The sequence below is a fragment of the Psammomys obesus genome, unplaced genomic scaffold (assembly GCF_907164565.1).
Source record: "Psammomys obesus unplaced genomic scaffold, mPsaObe1.curated_primary_1811, whole genome shotgun sequence".
NCBI lineage: Eukaryota > Metazoa > Chordata > Mammalia > Rodentia > Muridae > Psammomys > Psammomys obesus.
Window position 1 is genome coordinate 5,609,211 of NW_026585895.1, and position 17,961 is coordinate 5,627,171.

Genomic DNA, 17,961 nt, shown 5'->3' on the forward strand with positions numbered 1-17,961 from the left:
AGTAATAGAAAGCTCAATTTGCTCAAATGATACAGCTTTCTTTCCTCACATAACAAGTAGGTTTAGAATGAATGGCTAGAATGTTCATTCAGTAATCTAAATGTTCAAAAACCTTAGCCATGTTCTCACAATTCAGCTATAATTCTCTGAGGGGACTCAAACAGAACCACACTGATTACAGGGTGAAGGGACACAGAAGCAGAAGGAAACAACAGCAGCCATAAGAGACTCGAATCAGAATCCATGCCTTTCCCCGAAGAACATCCTAGAAGACTGCTGTCTGTAGCCTGCTTGTCAGAACAAGCCAGGAAAGCACAGCAGCTATAAAAGAGACCAAGGAAAAGGGACTACGGTAGTTTTGTTGGATTACTCCAATAAGACTCAAAGAAGGGCACATTGGACCCCAGAAGAACCAATATTCCTTTAGTTTAAAAGAAGAAAAAGAAAAGGAAAGGAAAGAAGAAAGAGGGGAGGGGAAGCTGTATTCTCTCCTAAAAAATATTCTCCAAGGTCAGCTCTGTGATTTTGAGCAATGAATTGTTTTGTGGAAATAGACACACACACACACACACACACACACACACACACACACACACAGAATAGATAATGATAACACTTAATTCAACATTTTGATTTAAGGAGTGAAACAGTAAGTGCTTACCCCAGGCTTAGGAGGTCGTGTCTGTAATCCAGAATTCAAGAAGCTGGAACAGGGCAGTTTTCGGGAGTTTGAGGCCATCTTGGGCTATCTAATTAAATCTGGCCAGTCTCAAAAGAAAGAGAGAGAGAGAGAGAGAGAGAGAGAGAGAGAGGAGACAAGGAAGGAAGAATGAATGCAATCTTAAGTAAATGCATAGGTCAATGGATAAGATCTATAGATATTACAATTATTTTTTTCAATAAATATGGCAGTCCTCCGTCCTACCCCTACAGAGCATATGGTCTGGACCAATGCTATTCTTCAGACGACAAGGTCTGTCATGCACATCATTGGTGTTTTCTAAAATATACTACAAGGCAATTTAATTATAAGTACAATTAATTTCGGTAATTTCTAAAGCCCACTTATGAAAATGTCATCGCATAAACCTATAACCCCCCTGAGGTTACCCCGACCATAGTTTCCATTCATAGCAGGGCACGGTGTGTGCTGAATTTCCATTTTCCTTACACTTTATTAACTTACAGTTGAAAGGGCAGACTCACCCCTACAGGTCTTGATCATGTTTCAGACCTCTGCAACACTGAAGATACCACTTGGAAGTTCGGCTTTTCGACTGCTCAGAAAAATATAAAATTCAGTGCCTCGGCCTCACTGTTTTACTCCAGTGTTCAAGACCCACGTGCAGATTAGACAGGAGAAGATGTGTGATAAAGGAGCCCACAGCAATGGACTGTGGCCGAAGGTGGAAAGCACACTGCTCTGGGGACTCATTGGGGTTAGCCATGTGACTCCGCAGAGGGAGCTGACGGAGACCGTCTTGAATGTCGGCCTGGCGTGTTCTTCTTGCCTTAGTTTCAGCTGCTCCATTGTGTGCTCTGCCACCTGCGGGCACACAGATAACCGCCCTGTGCATCAGTCTCTGGCTGACTCAGGGCTAAGAAAACACTCCGCCCCCTTTCCTCAACTACACTGTTTTTAATCACCTACGTTTGATCTCACGGGATAGGCAACATTTTCCCCCGTTTCCACTGAAAGACATTGTCTCAACAAGTAAGGTGATGTCTCAAGCTCCCACTTATGTATGTACACACACGAAGGCATGCCCATTCACACAAGTGCACCTACACAGACACAAACACACACACATACACATGCACAAAAGGTTAGAAAATACGGTGGTTTAAAGACTGTTCTCAATAACCTTAGTTATTTTACTATTTGAGCCCCAGTTATTGGCACTGTTTGGATAGGCTTGGGAGGTGTGGTCTTGCTGGAGGAATTTTTTAACTGAAAACACAGTTTTGAGATTAAAAAGCCTTGTCTTCTACCAGCTTGTTTTCTCTGCTTTGTGTGTGTGGTTCAAGCTGTGAGTCTCAGGTTGTTACTCCAGCTTCCATACATATCATCATACCTGCCACACCCCTGAGGTGAGCTTCTATCCCTCTAAACTATAAACTCAAATGAAACTATTCCTTCCATAAGTTGCCTTGGTCATGATGTTTTATTGCAGCCATAGAGGCAGAAGATGAAATGAAAGTCTATCATCACCCAACCATACCAGGAACATTACAAAATGAAACAAACAAACAAAAACCAGGAAGGAGCGAGCACTGGCGGCAATGTAGAGAAAGAACTCATTCACTACTCTGCTGGTAGAAATGTAAAATGATGCAGTCATTGCAGAAAATAGCAAAGCAACTTCTCAAGGCTTTACACACACACACACACACCATTGAAAAAAAGGCTATTGAAAAAGTATTTGTATAACAGCCATGTTTGTGGCACCATTGTACATGTTAGAAATAGAAGAGTACCCATGACAGATCAGATGGACACATAAACAGAGCACAGTATGTTCCTGCAGTAGAATATTATTCTCCTGTAAAACACAAAGCAAGCTGACAGATGCTCCAACGTGGAGATACCTTATGCACATTATCAAAAAAGAAAAAGACAGTTGCAAAAAAAATAAGCAAAGACGGTTTGATTATATTTATATGAAGTCCTAGAGTGGACAAACTCATGGAGAACTTGAGGCAGAAAGTTGTCTCAGTAGGTTAAGCACTGGCTGGGCAAACATGAAGTCCTGGGCTTGATCCCCAGAACTCTTGCAAAGTCCATTCAGCAGTGGGCCCCTATTGACTCTGAGCTCCTACTTTTCTTTCCTGGGTTGCTTTTGTCATAGTAATGAGAAAAAAAAACACTAATAAGTGTAATTTAACAGAAAAGTTTAAAACAAAAACCAATAGCTATGCAGGAAGCTAAAGAATACCCTAAGTGAGCTTTCCCAGAAACAGAAAGATGCACACGTATATACTCACTCATATAGACATATAATATAGGATAAACCTACTAAAATCTGTACATATAAAGAAACTAATCAAGAGGGAGGACTCTGACTAAAATGCTCAATCCCCATCCCGAAAGGCAAAGAGGATGGACATCAGAAGAAGAAGAAAACAGGAAATGAGTTAGGAACCTGCCACAGAGAGCCTCTGAAAACCTCTGCCCTGCAGACTATCAAAACAGATGCTGAGACTTATGGCCAACTGTTGGTCAGAGTGCAGGGAATCTTATGAAAGAAGTGGGAAATAATAGTTAGATCTGGAGAGGACAGGAGGTCCACAAGGAGAGCAACAGAACCAGAAAATTTGAGCACAGGGCTCTTTCCTGAGACTGATACTCCAACCAAGGACTATTCGTGGAGATAACCTAGAACCTCTGCACAGATGTAGCCCATGGCAGTTCAGTGTCCAAGTGGGTTATATAGTAATGGGAAGAGGGACTGCCTCTGCCATAATCTGATTGGCTTGCTCTTCGATCACTTACCAGGCCGCAGAAGATGACAATGCAGCCACTCCTGATGAAATTTGATAGACTAAGATCAGAAGGAAGGAGAGGAGGACCTCCCCTATCAGTGGACCTGGGGAGGGGCATGCATGAAGAAGGGGGAGGAAAGGTGGGATTAGGAGGGGAGGAGTGAGGAGTGTATGGGGGATACAAAGTGAATAAAGTGTAACTAATAAAAGTTAAAAAAAAAAAAAGAATACCCTTGTGATGAAGGACAGAGACAAGCACAAGGGCTGAACTGAAGTCAGAAAAATATGGTCAGTGCAACATAGGTTGGTTTCAGGCATACCAGAGTATAAGTAGTAAGAATTTATCAAAATTTGATATCATGCTCAGAGAAATCCACATTTAAGCTATTTCCCAGCTTCCTGGTTGAGTAACAGTGGTGCACAATGCTGACATTCATTGAGAGTGAATGAATGGACACAGGCCTGCCTAAGGTTGGGGATTTGAGAAATCCATGGCTCACCTACAGACACTTAGTTGTGGGTGTTTGCTGAGACTCAGAAGGAACTGTCCAGAATGGAGCTGGCAATGAAGGCTCATTTCTGGGGATGAGCTGCAGGAGTGAATGGGTGCTGAGGATAAGCTGTGAAGGCCAGGATAAGTTATGTCCGCAGCACACTTCTCTTTGTTTTCTTCTGAATATGTGGAATTTTTTTCACTTAGTCCATGTGACTGTAAGACAAGGAAGAGCTCATACATGTAGTGATTGGTGAGCAAGGGGCAGCAGCCTAAGCTGGTGAAAGTTAAAGGATTTGTCCAGGAGGGCTGAGATATTTTCACATGTTCCTGGTCTCAATTTCATTGGACTAGAACCCGCAGGAAGGAGAGTTCCCGAGTCAGTTTTGCTGTGGTGAGTGTGAGCCTGCTGGAGGCCAATGCACCACAACTTGAGGAGGCATCAAGTACAAGGATTTGAAACAAAGAAAACCCAGCAAAGCCCAAGCAAGATGAGACAGGATATTTTCAGTTAAATGAGACAAGGAAGCACTTTCAATGACATGTTCAGTTTATTATACTTGTTTTACAATAAGATAGAAGCCCTGGCCTTGTGTGGCAGCATAGGGCTTTAGAAATGACTCCCAAGCGGAAACCATACAATATGGGGTTATTAATCAATGGAGAATGCTGCCATTGTAGTCTTTGACTTCCTTTTTTTCTCAATAACCTTAAAAACCCTCCTGCTTCATTGGAAAACAACAAAATCTTACAAAGCTTACGGAAATTTAAAATACCACAAACATCAGAATTCAAGTGTTTTATTTATTTACAAAAAAGCCAATATATCAAAATTAGTTTGAATGTTTTGCCCTTTTTTTCCCGTCATTCAACTTAAACCCCAGGTCAAGAGTCTTTTCTGTGTCCTGGTGAACTGAGTTAGCTTCCAGCATTTGGTTGTGACCCTCTCAGGGCTGTGCAATGGAGCTGTGATCTCCTTTAATTCGGAGAGTTGCGGACATCTTCATCCTTTAGGCACACCACTTTTCTCGTTTGTGCTCTCTCAGGAGCCTTTATAAAGCTCTTGTGTTTGCATGGCGAGTCTTTTAAATAGTGAGTATTGACATTCCTTCGGTCAGATGTTTCTTCTGGAATCCCACTAACATTTCTATTTCAATTCTTAGAATTATGTCAACTTCCCAAACTCTGAACTCAGGCTTCTCTGGTACTGAAATGTCCTGTTTTCAGTCTCTTTTACTGTTTTGTTTCAGTATATAAGCTTACTGCAGTATTTGACAGCTACAGAAGTAAAATCCATTGCATTTTTACTTGCAATGCAGTCTTCCATCCCAAATAGGAATAAACACTTCAATTTCAGGTGTAAACACAGCTTCAGCTAAGACACGCTGAAGTCACTTAATCCATCTGAGGTATTCTCCTTTGCTCAGTAGCTTCACGAAGGCGAGAGCCACAGTCTCTCCTCCCTTTGCTATGTCCACTTTCCAACCTCTAATCTCGTATTCCATTTGTCTCCAACATCAGCTCTAGTTTCTTTGCTGTTGGCTAATCTTCCCTCACTAATTTCTGTAAAAGGTAATGTGGGTTTTATTCTGGGGGACAAAGAGGTAGGCGAGAATGTGCTCTCTTGTACACAGGTGTGTAGTCACCATTTGCTAGATGACCTTGAAGACAATGACATGCCTGGTCATTCACTGGGATGGCTAAAGCTAGTCAGCTAGATGAGATTTAGAAGAACGATGCCAAATCACCTCTGGGCATATCTGTGTGGCGGTTTATAGAATCATAGAATCGAGGTAGAAAAACTCACTGTAAATGGAACGGCACCATTCTATGGCCTGGAGTCCCGGTGGGAATGAAAAGGAGAAGTCAGCTGAGTATCCATCATGCTCTGCTCTTGACTGGATGCAGTGTGACCATCTGTCTCATGTCTTGGCCACAGTGATCCCTGAACACAATGGACGGTGCCCTTCAAGTGTGAGCCAAGGAAAACTTCTCCATCCAAAGTTGCTTTCCAAGGTATTATGTCCCGGCAATGAGCAAAGTAAATATTGCATGTATGTGTGATAGTTTGTGGTGATGGGTGAACTGGAGAGTCAGCGCTGAGGTTAATGGAACGACTTGCATTTTATATACCATGTGCCTATCACTGAATTACATCATTGGGAAGTGGCGTTTGTTTCCTGACCAGCAGTAAACTAAGCATCCAAAGCAACTGCTACATTTCTGCCTAGTGTGGAAGGTTGTGTAAGAAGAAACCAGGAGGAGACATGGTTCAGCGCCCTGAGAAGAAGCCATTTTCTAGGGGTCAATCGGAAGAGAAGCCTTCACAGTAGTTCATAAAAAACAGTCAAAAGTTCAGGAAACAATCAAGAACATGCCTACAAGGCAAAAGGAGGACACTGCAGCTATACTTTCCATTTGTTTTTGTTTGTTTGTTTTGTTTTGTTTTTAATTGAGTTACATTAAGATCCCATGTTGTATTTGTGCTTAATATTTACTATTTATATATCTTTTAGTAAAGCACAGTTAAACCTAAACAGCTGTTTAACCAAATCACCACACAGAGACTTGGGCTTTTTTTTTAGTTAACCTAGAGCACAATGCTGGGCAATAGTTACTCCATCCTAAACCTCCAAGCCCACCTAGTTTCTGCCATTAGATTTTACCCATTATACTTGCTTTTAGTGATATCTTAGGTCTGGATCATTTCTCCACCTTGTTCCAAGATCTCTCCTCTAGCCTCTCTCACCCAGCTTCTCTGCTCTTCCTCTCCTCCCACTCCTTCCTCTCCTCTGACTCCTCTTGCTTCCTTCCTCTGCTCCCACTCTGAACCAGGATGTCCACCCTATTCTCTCCATTGCTCAACCTTGGCTGGTTGTTTTAACTGACAAATTGGAGAACAAATGGTGGCATGTTTACACAAACTTGAGATCAGTAATGCTTAGAATAAACATCACAATGCAATGTCCAGATAGAAACCAGATAATGCGGTAGAGAAATCAGCATTTGAATGAACAAGGGTAAGGTGTATACATTTCAAATGAACATTATGCCAACAATCCCATGAAGCAACACAGTAGAGCTGGCCCTGATTGCCTGGGTTGCAGTGAGCTAGCCCCGAGGAAGGGAGTGTGGGAGAGCTGGTCCTGCCACTTGTCCGCCATGCAGGGGGGTAGGCCAGGGAGAGGTGCCTTTTCCCTCCTTGCTCCTCTCCACCTGCCTCAGGCAAGAGAGCTGGCCTTGGGGCTACCAGGGCGAGAAAGCTAGCCATGCTCCTTACCAGCTGGATGGCCCAGGCTCTTGGCAGCTGCATCACTCGGGAGAGCAGGCCCTGCACTTCACCTGGGCAACACAGTAGAACTAGCCCAGCCGGCCTGGGTGCAGGTGAGCCAGCTCGAGGGCATGAGAACAGGAGAGCTGGTCCTGCCCCTTGCTGGCAGCAGTGGCATCCAGTGAGCTAGCTGGGGCAGTGCTGAAGAACTTGCCCTGGTGGTGTTGGTCAGGCAGAGCTGTTAAGATGACCGGATTGGCTACCACCCAGGCCCGGATGCAAAGTTCTAGGCTAGCCAACCCCAACATCTACCCCATTGATGAACCACTGGAGTATGCGAAGGACCAGCCCTGCAGTATTACATAAATGTAATCAAACAGAATTCATGGGTTTTGATGATTGGATTATTTCACTCTGCATGTCTTCATGGTCCATCGTTGCATAAGCATGTATCAGAATATTTTTATATTTTAAGACTAATTAATATTGCTTTTTATAATGTGGTATGAATATGTGCATTTGTTGTATGATAGATATCTGGCCTTTTCTTTCTACTTTGGAGCAGTGATGGATAATGATTCTTTGGATGCTTCCATACAAAACTTTGTGTGGAAATATATTTTTAAAATAATATCATAGCTATAACTAGAGTTTAATTGTGTCATATGGCAATTCTAACATTTTCAGAACCTTCCAGACTATTTTGTATTTCACCAGCGGTGTATGAAAACTCTTTCATATCTTTTCTTCAGAAACCTGTATGTGATGGTTTCCTCTCATTTTCTTCCATTTATGTTGTTGCTTATTCTAACGTGTCATGTTTTCCTTGTGTCTTTGTGTTTCTTACTCCATGTTTATTAACCTTAAACTCTTACCATGCAAACAATGTCTTCAGCATCATGTAAATCACTTACACGCCCTTTACCTGTGTACAATGATGTCTTAGGTTAGGGTTTTATCACTGTGAAGAGACATCGTGACCAAGGTAATGCTGATAAAAGCAAACATTTAATTGGGGCCGGCTCACAGTTTCAGAGGTTCAGTCCATTATTATCATGGTGGGAAGCCTAGCATTATACAGGCTGACATGGTGCAGGAGGAGCCAAGAGTTCTACATCTTGATCCAAAGGCAGCAGAAGGAGACTGTCACCCGCACTGGGCAGAGCTTGAGAATATATATAAGACCTCAAGACCTGCCTTTACCGTCCTCCAACAAGGCCACACCTACTCCAACAAGGCCACACCTCCCATTTCCTGGGGAACAAGCATTCAAACACAGGAGTCTAAAGAGTCCACACCTATTCAAACCATAGTCCATCCCCTGCCCCACATTGACTTGTAGCTGTAACATAATGCAAACTGCATTCAGTCCAACTTCAAAAGGCCCCACAGCCTATCACGGTCTCAACAATGTTCAAAAGTCCAAAGTCTCTTCTGAGATTCATGGAAACTGTTCACTGTGATCTCCTATAAAATCAAAATCAAAAAGCAGATCACATACTTCCAACATCACAGGATATATATCACCAATACAGGACCAAAGCAAGACCAAAAACCAGTTGGGCAAACTTCAAACTCTGTATCTCCACATCTGATATCCAAATCCTTTCAACTTTGTTGACTGCAACACAATTCTTTCTCTTGGGCTGGTTCCGCTCCCTGGTGAGCAGTTTTCCTCACCAAGTATACCTCAGCTCTGACAGTTGGGGTCTCCAAGGCAACTTTCAGCTTCATAGCTTCCTGTTTCCACATCTGGGATCCACACCTGATCTTCTGGGCTCCTCCAAAGGGCTCCACATCTGGATCTGCCCACTGCAGCACTCTAGGCTCTGGCTGACTCCACGCCACTGCTGCTGCAGTTCTTGATGGTCATCTCATGGTACCAGCAACTCCAATACTTGCGGTCTTCCACTGCCATGAGGCTGTACTTTCACCAATAGCTTCTCGTCAGCTCTCTTCATGGTGACAAACCTCAACTTCAATGGACACTAAGGCTGCACCTCACCAGTGGCCTTTCCTGGCCTCTCACAGTGCCAAGCCTCAGCTGCTCTCCAGGACCCTTTCACACCTTCAAAACCAGTAGTACCTGGGTAATTCTTACAGATTACAAAGTCTGGCTGCCAGTGCAAGGTACAACCTTGGCCATTTCTGGAACACAGTTTCTTTGTGTTATCAGACACACTTCCCAGAATATTTCACTTCAGTGATGCTGGTCCCTTTTTAATTACCACTAATTTCTTAGCTTCAGCTGTGCAGCGTTAATTGTTTCAGTAACTCCTTCTATTCTTGACTCTAAAGCCAGAACAGCATGGCCAAAGCTACTGAGTTCTGCTGCTTGCTGGGACTGGAACATTGACCCCTTGTTCAGCTACATCTTCACCAGCTTCCTGTTTTTGAAGATTTCCTTTACTTTCTAAGCTTGGCTATCCTGGAACTTGCTCTGTAGACTGACCTAAATCTGGATGCCACTGTTTCCTGAGAGCTGAGATTAAAGGTGTGTACCACCCTTAATCTGTTTATCTCCTTGAACACAGGATTTAGATCCATTCCACTTCCTGGTGCCCCTTTAATACTTGAACCATACATTTTGTATTTTTCTTTTCTAAGCTTGTTATGCTTAATCAAAAATAATCTTCATGTGAGTGAACCACAGGACAAAATCTATGCTAGGCTTTTTTTGAGATTGACTTTGCCGATGCAATTAAACTAAACCTCTTCACCTTAGCCTCAGGCTGACTCTCATACAAGGGCAAAACCAGCCACATTCTTTACTAAAACATTACAAGAATGAGATCTCTAGGCAACATACTAAAATTCTTCTTGGAAACCTCTTGAGTCAGGCCCCCTAAATTCAAGTCACCCTCAGCACCACTGTGTTCCATGCTTCTGCTCATAAGGCCTAGACAGTTCCACTTAAAGCATTCTGCTGCTTTCCTAACCCAAATCCCCCAAATCCACATTTCTCCCTAGGAAAGCATGGTCAGGCCAATCACAGCAATACTCCAGGCCTTGGTACCAACTTCTCACTCTTGAAGTTGGACTATATGTGTTTTGCCTTATGTTATGGCTACAAGTCTGTGGGGGTCAGGGAGTGGAATGTGGTGGTTTGAATAGGTTTGGTCCTTTTAGACTCATGCTTTTGATTGCTTGTTCCACAGGGAATGGCACCATTAGGAGGTGTGGCCTTGTTGGAGGCAGGCCTTGAGGGCTCATATATTTGCTCAGGCTTAGCACAGTTCAGATGACAGTCTCCTCCTGGCTGCCTTAGAGTCAAGATTTAGAACTCTTGGCTCCTCCAGTACGAAGTCTGCCTCTACAATACCATGCTTTCCCTTATGATGATAATGGACTGAACCACTGAAACTATAAGCCAGCCCCAATTAAATGTTTGCCTTTATAAGAGTTGCCTTGGTCATGGTGTCTCTTCACAGCAATAAAATAGTAACTAAAACAAACTTATTTGTTCAAATGATAAGGAATGTCAGGCCTTTCATATTTCAGGGCATTGTCCAAGCTGTTTGTTACCACCATAAACACAAACAAAAAGCCCAACTAAACAAACAAAGCACAACAAAAATCCAGAGCTAGGTCAGGCTAAAGTTCATAAGAACGATTGCTTTAACTACCTTGCTCTTGTCTTTCCTTTAAAGAACACAGTTCAGAGGGTCTTGAGTGAAAACTTCCCAGGAACTCTGGTCCTTAGAAAGTACAGAGTGAAAGAAATTGCCTTTTGTTTTGGAAGGAGCATCTGTTTACAATACTCTGGATGAGTCCTTCTCTGAGATGTCAGGGATCTAAATCTTACTTGGTTATATTTCCCACCCACTGGCAATCATGGATATTTTTGATACATCTGGGCTGCTGCCACTCAAATTCCTTGTCTATTACTACAGGGTTGTGGATACAGTGAACAAGCATTCCGTTCCATGGAATGGTAGCGTGACTAGAGTTTCAAAGCTAAACTACCCCCACATAGTGAAAGAATTGCTGCATATGAAATAGAGTAGTTCACAGAAAGCTGGTCTGATGTTCTTCCTTATTGGAATAAAGAGAAAAAAATGTTAGAACAGTCATTCAACACTGAGTTCTAGGACGTGCTGCCGATTCACTCAGCTGTAAAGATCATGCGGACTGGCACTTCCATTTAAAAACCCAGCACTTGACTGCCTTTACAGCAATCCCTTGACATTCTGCATCAGCCAGACCTCATGTATATACAGGCAGAAAAGGGAATACAGGTTTCTAATTGGGGCGTTAAAAGGATTGCTACCCATATCTGTTAGCGGATAGATCCAGCTACCTGAGATCAGTAAACAAGATTCTAAGAGAAACGTCTTCTCATTCAGCCTTATATAAGTCGACAAGGATGATGCTCGGTGCCACCTTCAGTGGACCAGTTGCTTCCATCTTGTTGCCCACACAATAGTTGGTGCCTTTTCTACACATCGACAAATGGAAAAGGAAAGAGGATGGGCACACCAATCCATTCTATTGACAAGATCCACAGTCGGCTTTCATTGATTTCATCCATTTCCCATTCTCCTGAAATTTTGCTATATGGCCACACACAGCTGCAATGAGTCAAGAAAAGGTTACCTGTGATTTTGAATGGCTGTTTTCATAGCTAAAACTTAGAGATAGTATTTTCATGACAGAGGAGAAAAAAAAAACACTATCAAAAATGACCAATAGCCATAGCAGAATTTTTTTTAATTTTATTTTTTTCCTATCAGTTACATTTTATTAACTCTGTATCCCAGCCATGTCCCGCTCCCTCATTCCCTCCCAATCCCACCCTCCCTCCCTCCACAGCAGAATTTTTAATCATATATTCTAAACTTTGATGCTAAGTAATCTTTGCATTCATCCAGAGTGTGGTGGATACGGATAAAATGCCCAATAATTAGCCTCCAGCTTTTTAAACTTTCTTAGCTCTCACAAGAGGTCAGAGAAGAGACATAAATATTAGTCTTCTCTATGCATAGGTAGCATGGGCCCCAATCACAGTATGGATTTGTAGACCTATAGAATTGGCATTCCCAGTCTAATAGTCTTCCAACCTTCATATGTTCCCATCTTGAGTTCTGTTAATTAGTTCACAATTGATGGGTGATGCCTCCAAAAATTGACTGTTTCCCTCTTCCAACTACATAATAACCTTGGAAAGAAATGATCGAAGGTACTTTTGGAGGGGGCAGGAGAAAGATTTATGGGATGTACTGTGACCCTGTTTATTCAGCTTTCTACACATCTGTATCAAGCCTCAGACTCGTGTGAGAACATGATGGCATGTGACAGGGTCCATCATTCATGTCATACTATTTGGGTCAAAACTGAAGAAATCCAAGCAAAGATTAATGTACTGGTATGGGTTCCTTGTGCTAGGTGATTGCACTAACCAGCATATCTCTGCTGTGTGTGATAGTAAAGCTCTCACCTTGCCTCTGATTCTCATCCGATGCTCACTGCTGTGTCACACTAGGAACCAACTGCCACAAATGGTATTAAAGAGCCACAGTCTAGGACGACACCATCTATACTCTTCCACATCCTAAACAGAGTTTTCAAAGATGCCATTGTTTCCAAAGTGATGCTGTGTGTTTGGCAGAGGGTGGGGAGAAGGTATAAGAATTTATCTTATAACTAAGTTTAAAAGCCTTTCTGGTTAAAACTTTTTATTGATCTTTTCCTACGTTACATCTATAAAGCTTGGCTACTATGTTCATTGTGGATCATCTTTAAAATGTACGTTTAATCAGCTCTCTGAGCAAACAAATGTGCCCAGAGGTTTCAGAAATACAACGGATACAAAATTACTGATAATCATGATTAATTATAATTTCAGCCTAATTCTCAGTAGGATAGCCTTTTTAAAAGCTGTTCCCACACAATTGCTCTCATATTGAAGCTAATAAAGACAAACAAACTCTAGGACTTGCTGGCTATCCTTTTCTTGGGCCTGCAGTTATACCTGGTCCAGCTTATTCTTGCTGGGAACTGATGATAGACACAGGCTGGAGGCAATGAGAAGATGAGGAGCAGGGTGTGAAGAGAGTTTGCATTCTCTTTCAAATTATATGCATTAGAGGAGCCTTTACACAATCCCAGATTAAGATTTATAAGCTATAGCAGAAGGAAATACTTATGTTGGGATAGGTTGTTTTGCAGTAGAATTTTAGTGTTTTGAGAAATTGGAGCCACCTAAATTCCCTCAAATGTTTTCATTGCAGTTCTTGGGTTGTGTTCCTTTACATACTCCATCAGCAGGCGAGTGTGTGGATTATTGGGAAGTACACATTTTTCTCAAACTTTACTGAGTGTAATAGTTGGAATGAGAAATGTTTACCATAGTTTATGTTTCAACACTTGCTCCCCAGCTTTGGCACTGTTTGTGGGTGTTTAAAAGGTTTGGCTTCTCTGGAGGAAGTATGTCACTTTCAGAGCAGTTAGCCTTTGTCTTACTTAGGGATTCTATTGCTGTGAAGCTACGCCATGACCATGGCAACTCTTAAAACAACAACAACGAAAGCCATTTAATTGGGGGTGGCTTACAATTTCAGAGATTTAGTCCATTCTTACCATGGCGGTAAGCATGGCAGCATGCAGGCAAATATGGTGCTGGAGAAGCTTCGAGTTCTACATCTTGGTCCACAGAGACCCACCGGGTGTAGCTTGAGCCTCTGAGACCTCAAAGCCCCACCCCCTCCTCCAATAAGGCCACACCTACTCAAACAAGGCCACACCTCCCAGTAGAGCCACTTTTGGGCTTATGGAGGCCATTTTCTTTCAAACCATGACAGCCTCTCTCTAGTTCCAGTTTGCCCTCTCTGCTTCATGTTTGTGATTGAAGATGTGGCCTCTTCGCTTCCTGCTCCCACCCCCGTGTCTGCCACTAGCTGCTATGTTACCGTGTCTGATAGACTCTTATCCCTCAAGAACCTGAAGCCAAAATCAGCTCTGTCTTCCCTAAGTCCCCGTGGTCACGGTGTTTTGTCACAGGAGCGGAACAGTAACTAACACCGTTAGCAGCACGGTCATATGGAGGGCTTTACCGAGCCTTATCCGGTACTCTCCGTTTCCAGAACTCTGGAATGAGGCTCAAGAATTTTGTTTCCACTAATCTCCCAGTTGTGGCTGTTTCTGCTGACTCGCCATTCTGAGCACCAGCACTGCTTTGCAACTCAACAGTATGTGTTTGGGAGGAGACTGACTGCTTTGCAGACTGATTTGGGCTTCCCTGAGAGAGGTCTTACCTATGCACCATGATTCTTCACCTCATGCCTTCAATGATTCATATTTTAACTTGAAGTTACTCAAAGCAGAAAAAGGAACAGAAATCCCAATACTCTTTTAGTCTTAAGGTACCTGTATTTCAATAATAATCTGTTGCAACAACAAGCCAGCATGGCAGTGCCCTACAGGTGACCAAAGGCAGCAAGTCAATCAACTAATCCAGTGTTGGCTATCACCAATATTGCTGAACTGCATTGTGTTCATCAGTCAGCTGATCCCAAGTCTTGTGTTCTGACTGTTCTGTCTTCATCATACTTCTGGTCCAGGAGGGAATTATTAATTGTAGACAGCACAACTAGCTCCAAGTGAAATGAACACAAATAGATTTCATGGTGGGCAGAGATATCTCACAGAAATGGCAATAAATGTTAAAGCAAAAGTCTAACTCTGGCTTCCAAGTATGATATTCCTAACCATGTCACAAAAGCTGGCTGTTAAGAGAGTGTGTGCCTTTTGCAGGAGTCGGGCAGCAAATGAAAACGAAAGCCAGCACTTCATTGGCTGGCTTAAGGACTTTACACTCAGCTTTGTGCCAGCCAAATAAATCCTCTGACTCTCCTGTGCAACTAGGTTATAAGTTAAGGTTTAGTACTTGCGATTATAAAATGTTTGCTACCTCTAGGAAGCTCAAGCAATGTTTCACATTTATTGCTTTGTTTAACTTTCCAGTCTTTTTATTATAGGAAAGCGTGCAAGGACAGTAGTAGATTGTGAGTTGACTAACCAATCTGAAGCAGAAAGTACATCTTGTACTTTGCGTGACTGAGACAACGGGCTGACAGTATATGAATTGAGCAATGCTAAAAGGAGGGTAGATCCAGGGAATGGAGGGTCACAAAGTTCCTCAAGATATGTGTTATTTTTCATTATTATTTTTGAGACAGCATTTTATTTGGTGACTCCGTTTGACATTGGACTCATGACCCTCCTGCCCCCACCCCAAGAGCTTCAACTGCCAAGCCTGGCCTATTCTTCATTCTGGTTAGACTGGTATTCAACAGGATAGAAGGAAACATTTTTTAAAAGCTCCACTCTTGGGCTGGGGCAGTGGCTCATTGGATACAGGAATTGCCACACAAGCATAAGGACCTGACTTTGGATCCCCCAGACACAGCTGAAGCTGCATGTCGGCTGATGATCTGTAATTTCAGCAACCCTGTAGTGACAGAGACAGGACACAGAAGGGCACAGACTGGCTAGCCTGGTGTAAGCAGAGAGGAACAACAGAAGAGATTCTGGCTCAAATAAGAAGGAAGGTGAGGACCAACCCCTGAGGTTGTCCTTTGATGTCCCTATGAGTGTATGGTATGTATGTGTACATGCACACACACACACACACACACACACACACACACAGATAGAGAGAGAGAGAGAAAACATCACAATTTTAGAAACCTCTGGTCTTTTCCAGATGTGCAGCCATGGTCAGGTTATTTTCTCCTCTCCATCATGACAATAACAACCCTGATACCCAATGTATGGACTATGATAATGTGCACACTAGGATACACGTTTGTTTGCAGTAAGGAATACTGACACAATGGCCACAGTCAATGTGTGTCCTGATACCTGTGTAGTGTGCGTGAGTGTGCGCATGTGTGAGTACGTGTGGGGGCCGGAGGACAGCCTCGACTGTTGTGCCCCAGGTCAGGTCCACTTTGAGTCTGTAGCTATCGCTGCTGGTGGGGATGGTGGTTTTGTTCTGAGCCAGGCTCTCTCATTGGCCTGGGACTCACTGAGTGGGCTGAACTAGGTTGGCGCTTGAGTTCCCGGATCGGCCTGCCTCCACCTCCTCAGCACTGGGATTACAAATGCATGCTACCACATCTGACCTTTCATTTGGATTCTGTGCATCTAAAGCTATTACTGTCATTATACAAATGAGAAAATAATGTGTCCAAAGCAACACACATAGAAAAGGATAGAGCTCAGATCCTCATGCTTTGATCATGGGTGCTTTACTTACCAGGTCATCACCCAGCCTGATAGGGAACTTGTACATCATAATTTCCATAAAACCAAATATGACTTTCTCCAGGGAAACTCGGTAGCCATAGTACACAAGCAAAAGACAAATAAGATTTTTTTTAAGTTCAAACAAAACATTTATGAGACAAAACACTTCCAAAAATACAGTTGAGTTGGTCTTTTGTTGGCCATCTACGCTAATAGAAAATTGTTCTAAGGCAGATAACGATTGGAGCCAAAACAATTTGAATTTGCACAAAAGAACAAATTTTAGTAAATTCTTGAACAGCGAACTTTTTATGAGAAAGCTTAATGCAAAGATATAGAATGATTTATCTGCATCAAATTTTCAAACTGATTAATTAATTAAATTAATTGATACTAAAACGTGGAAAGATATAATGGCCTCAAGTATTAGGCACCATTTCCTCAGATTTATCTACAGAAAGATACAACAGTTGGTATCACAGCTCACTGCCAGTTTCAGATTGACCAAAACCATAAAGTTTATCATTAGTTCCTAGAAACAACCCTGAAGTTTTTAACAAAGCATAGTTTGTAGGTACATGTAGCTTAGATTCCATCCCATTACAATATAGTAACTAAAGGACATCTGCTTTGGGGTCGAGCCAAGTTTGAGGTCTAGTTGCATCTCCACTAAGTATTAAGAGGTACAGAGGGCCAAGCTGGGCTTTCTTCCACTGTCAAGTAAGAATCGCCAGGGCTGTCACCCACTTTAAGTACTGAATCTGTGTGAGGAGCTGTTTGTTAGGTGTCACACTTACAAAGAGGTTCCATCACGACTGAATTATTGATTTAGTATGCAATTTCCAAGGAGACAGATAACATTCATTCAAGATTAAAATAACCATGTTATTTTATATCCATTTGGATACTTTGTACAAAACTGGCTGTAGTTTTGAGGTAATCTTTCTGAAGGTTTTTGAGCTTTGTCCTCTGCCTTGGTTGACCTTCTCTGCAGCAGCGTGAGTCAAACGCCATACTTTATTGCTAGGAAACTGCAATAACTAATCAACCAATGCTGTAATCAGCATGCTACACTTCCTCTAGAACAGTCTTTCTAAATGTATGAATCCTCCCCAAGTCTCTATCCCACCCTCTTAACCAATCAAAGCCCTTTTGGGGCAGCAGGCTCTGGGCCTTGTTTCCTCGCTGACTGCCTCACTGCTTCCAACCATTGTTCTACTTCCTCATTCTGCTAAGGATGCTGGTCCTGCTACTGTTGCTGTGGATCCCTGAAGTGTTTTCTTGTGACTAACTGGAAGACCTCCCCCAGCCCACCCAGGACACTCCTCAGCCATGCCCTTCTCACTTTACAAAGCTCCTCTTCCTAGGGGGCCTTCCTGAACTTATCTAGGCTACTGTGTCTTTATCTCCTGGTTGTACTTCCTGGTGTAGTTTGTTTTTCTTTCCTGAACTTGCTTTCAGTTGG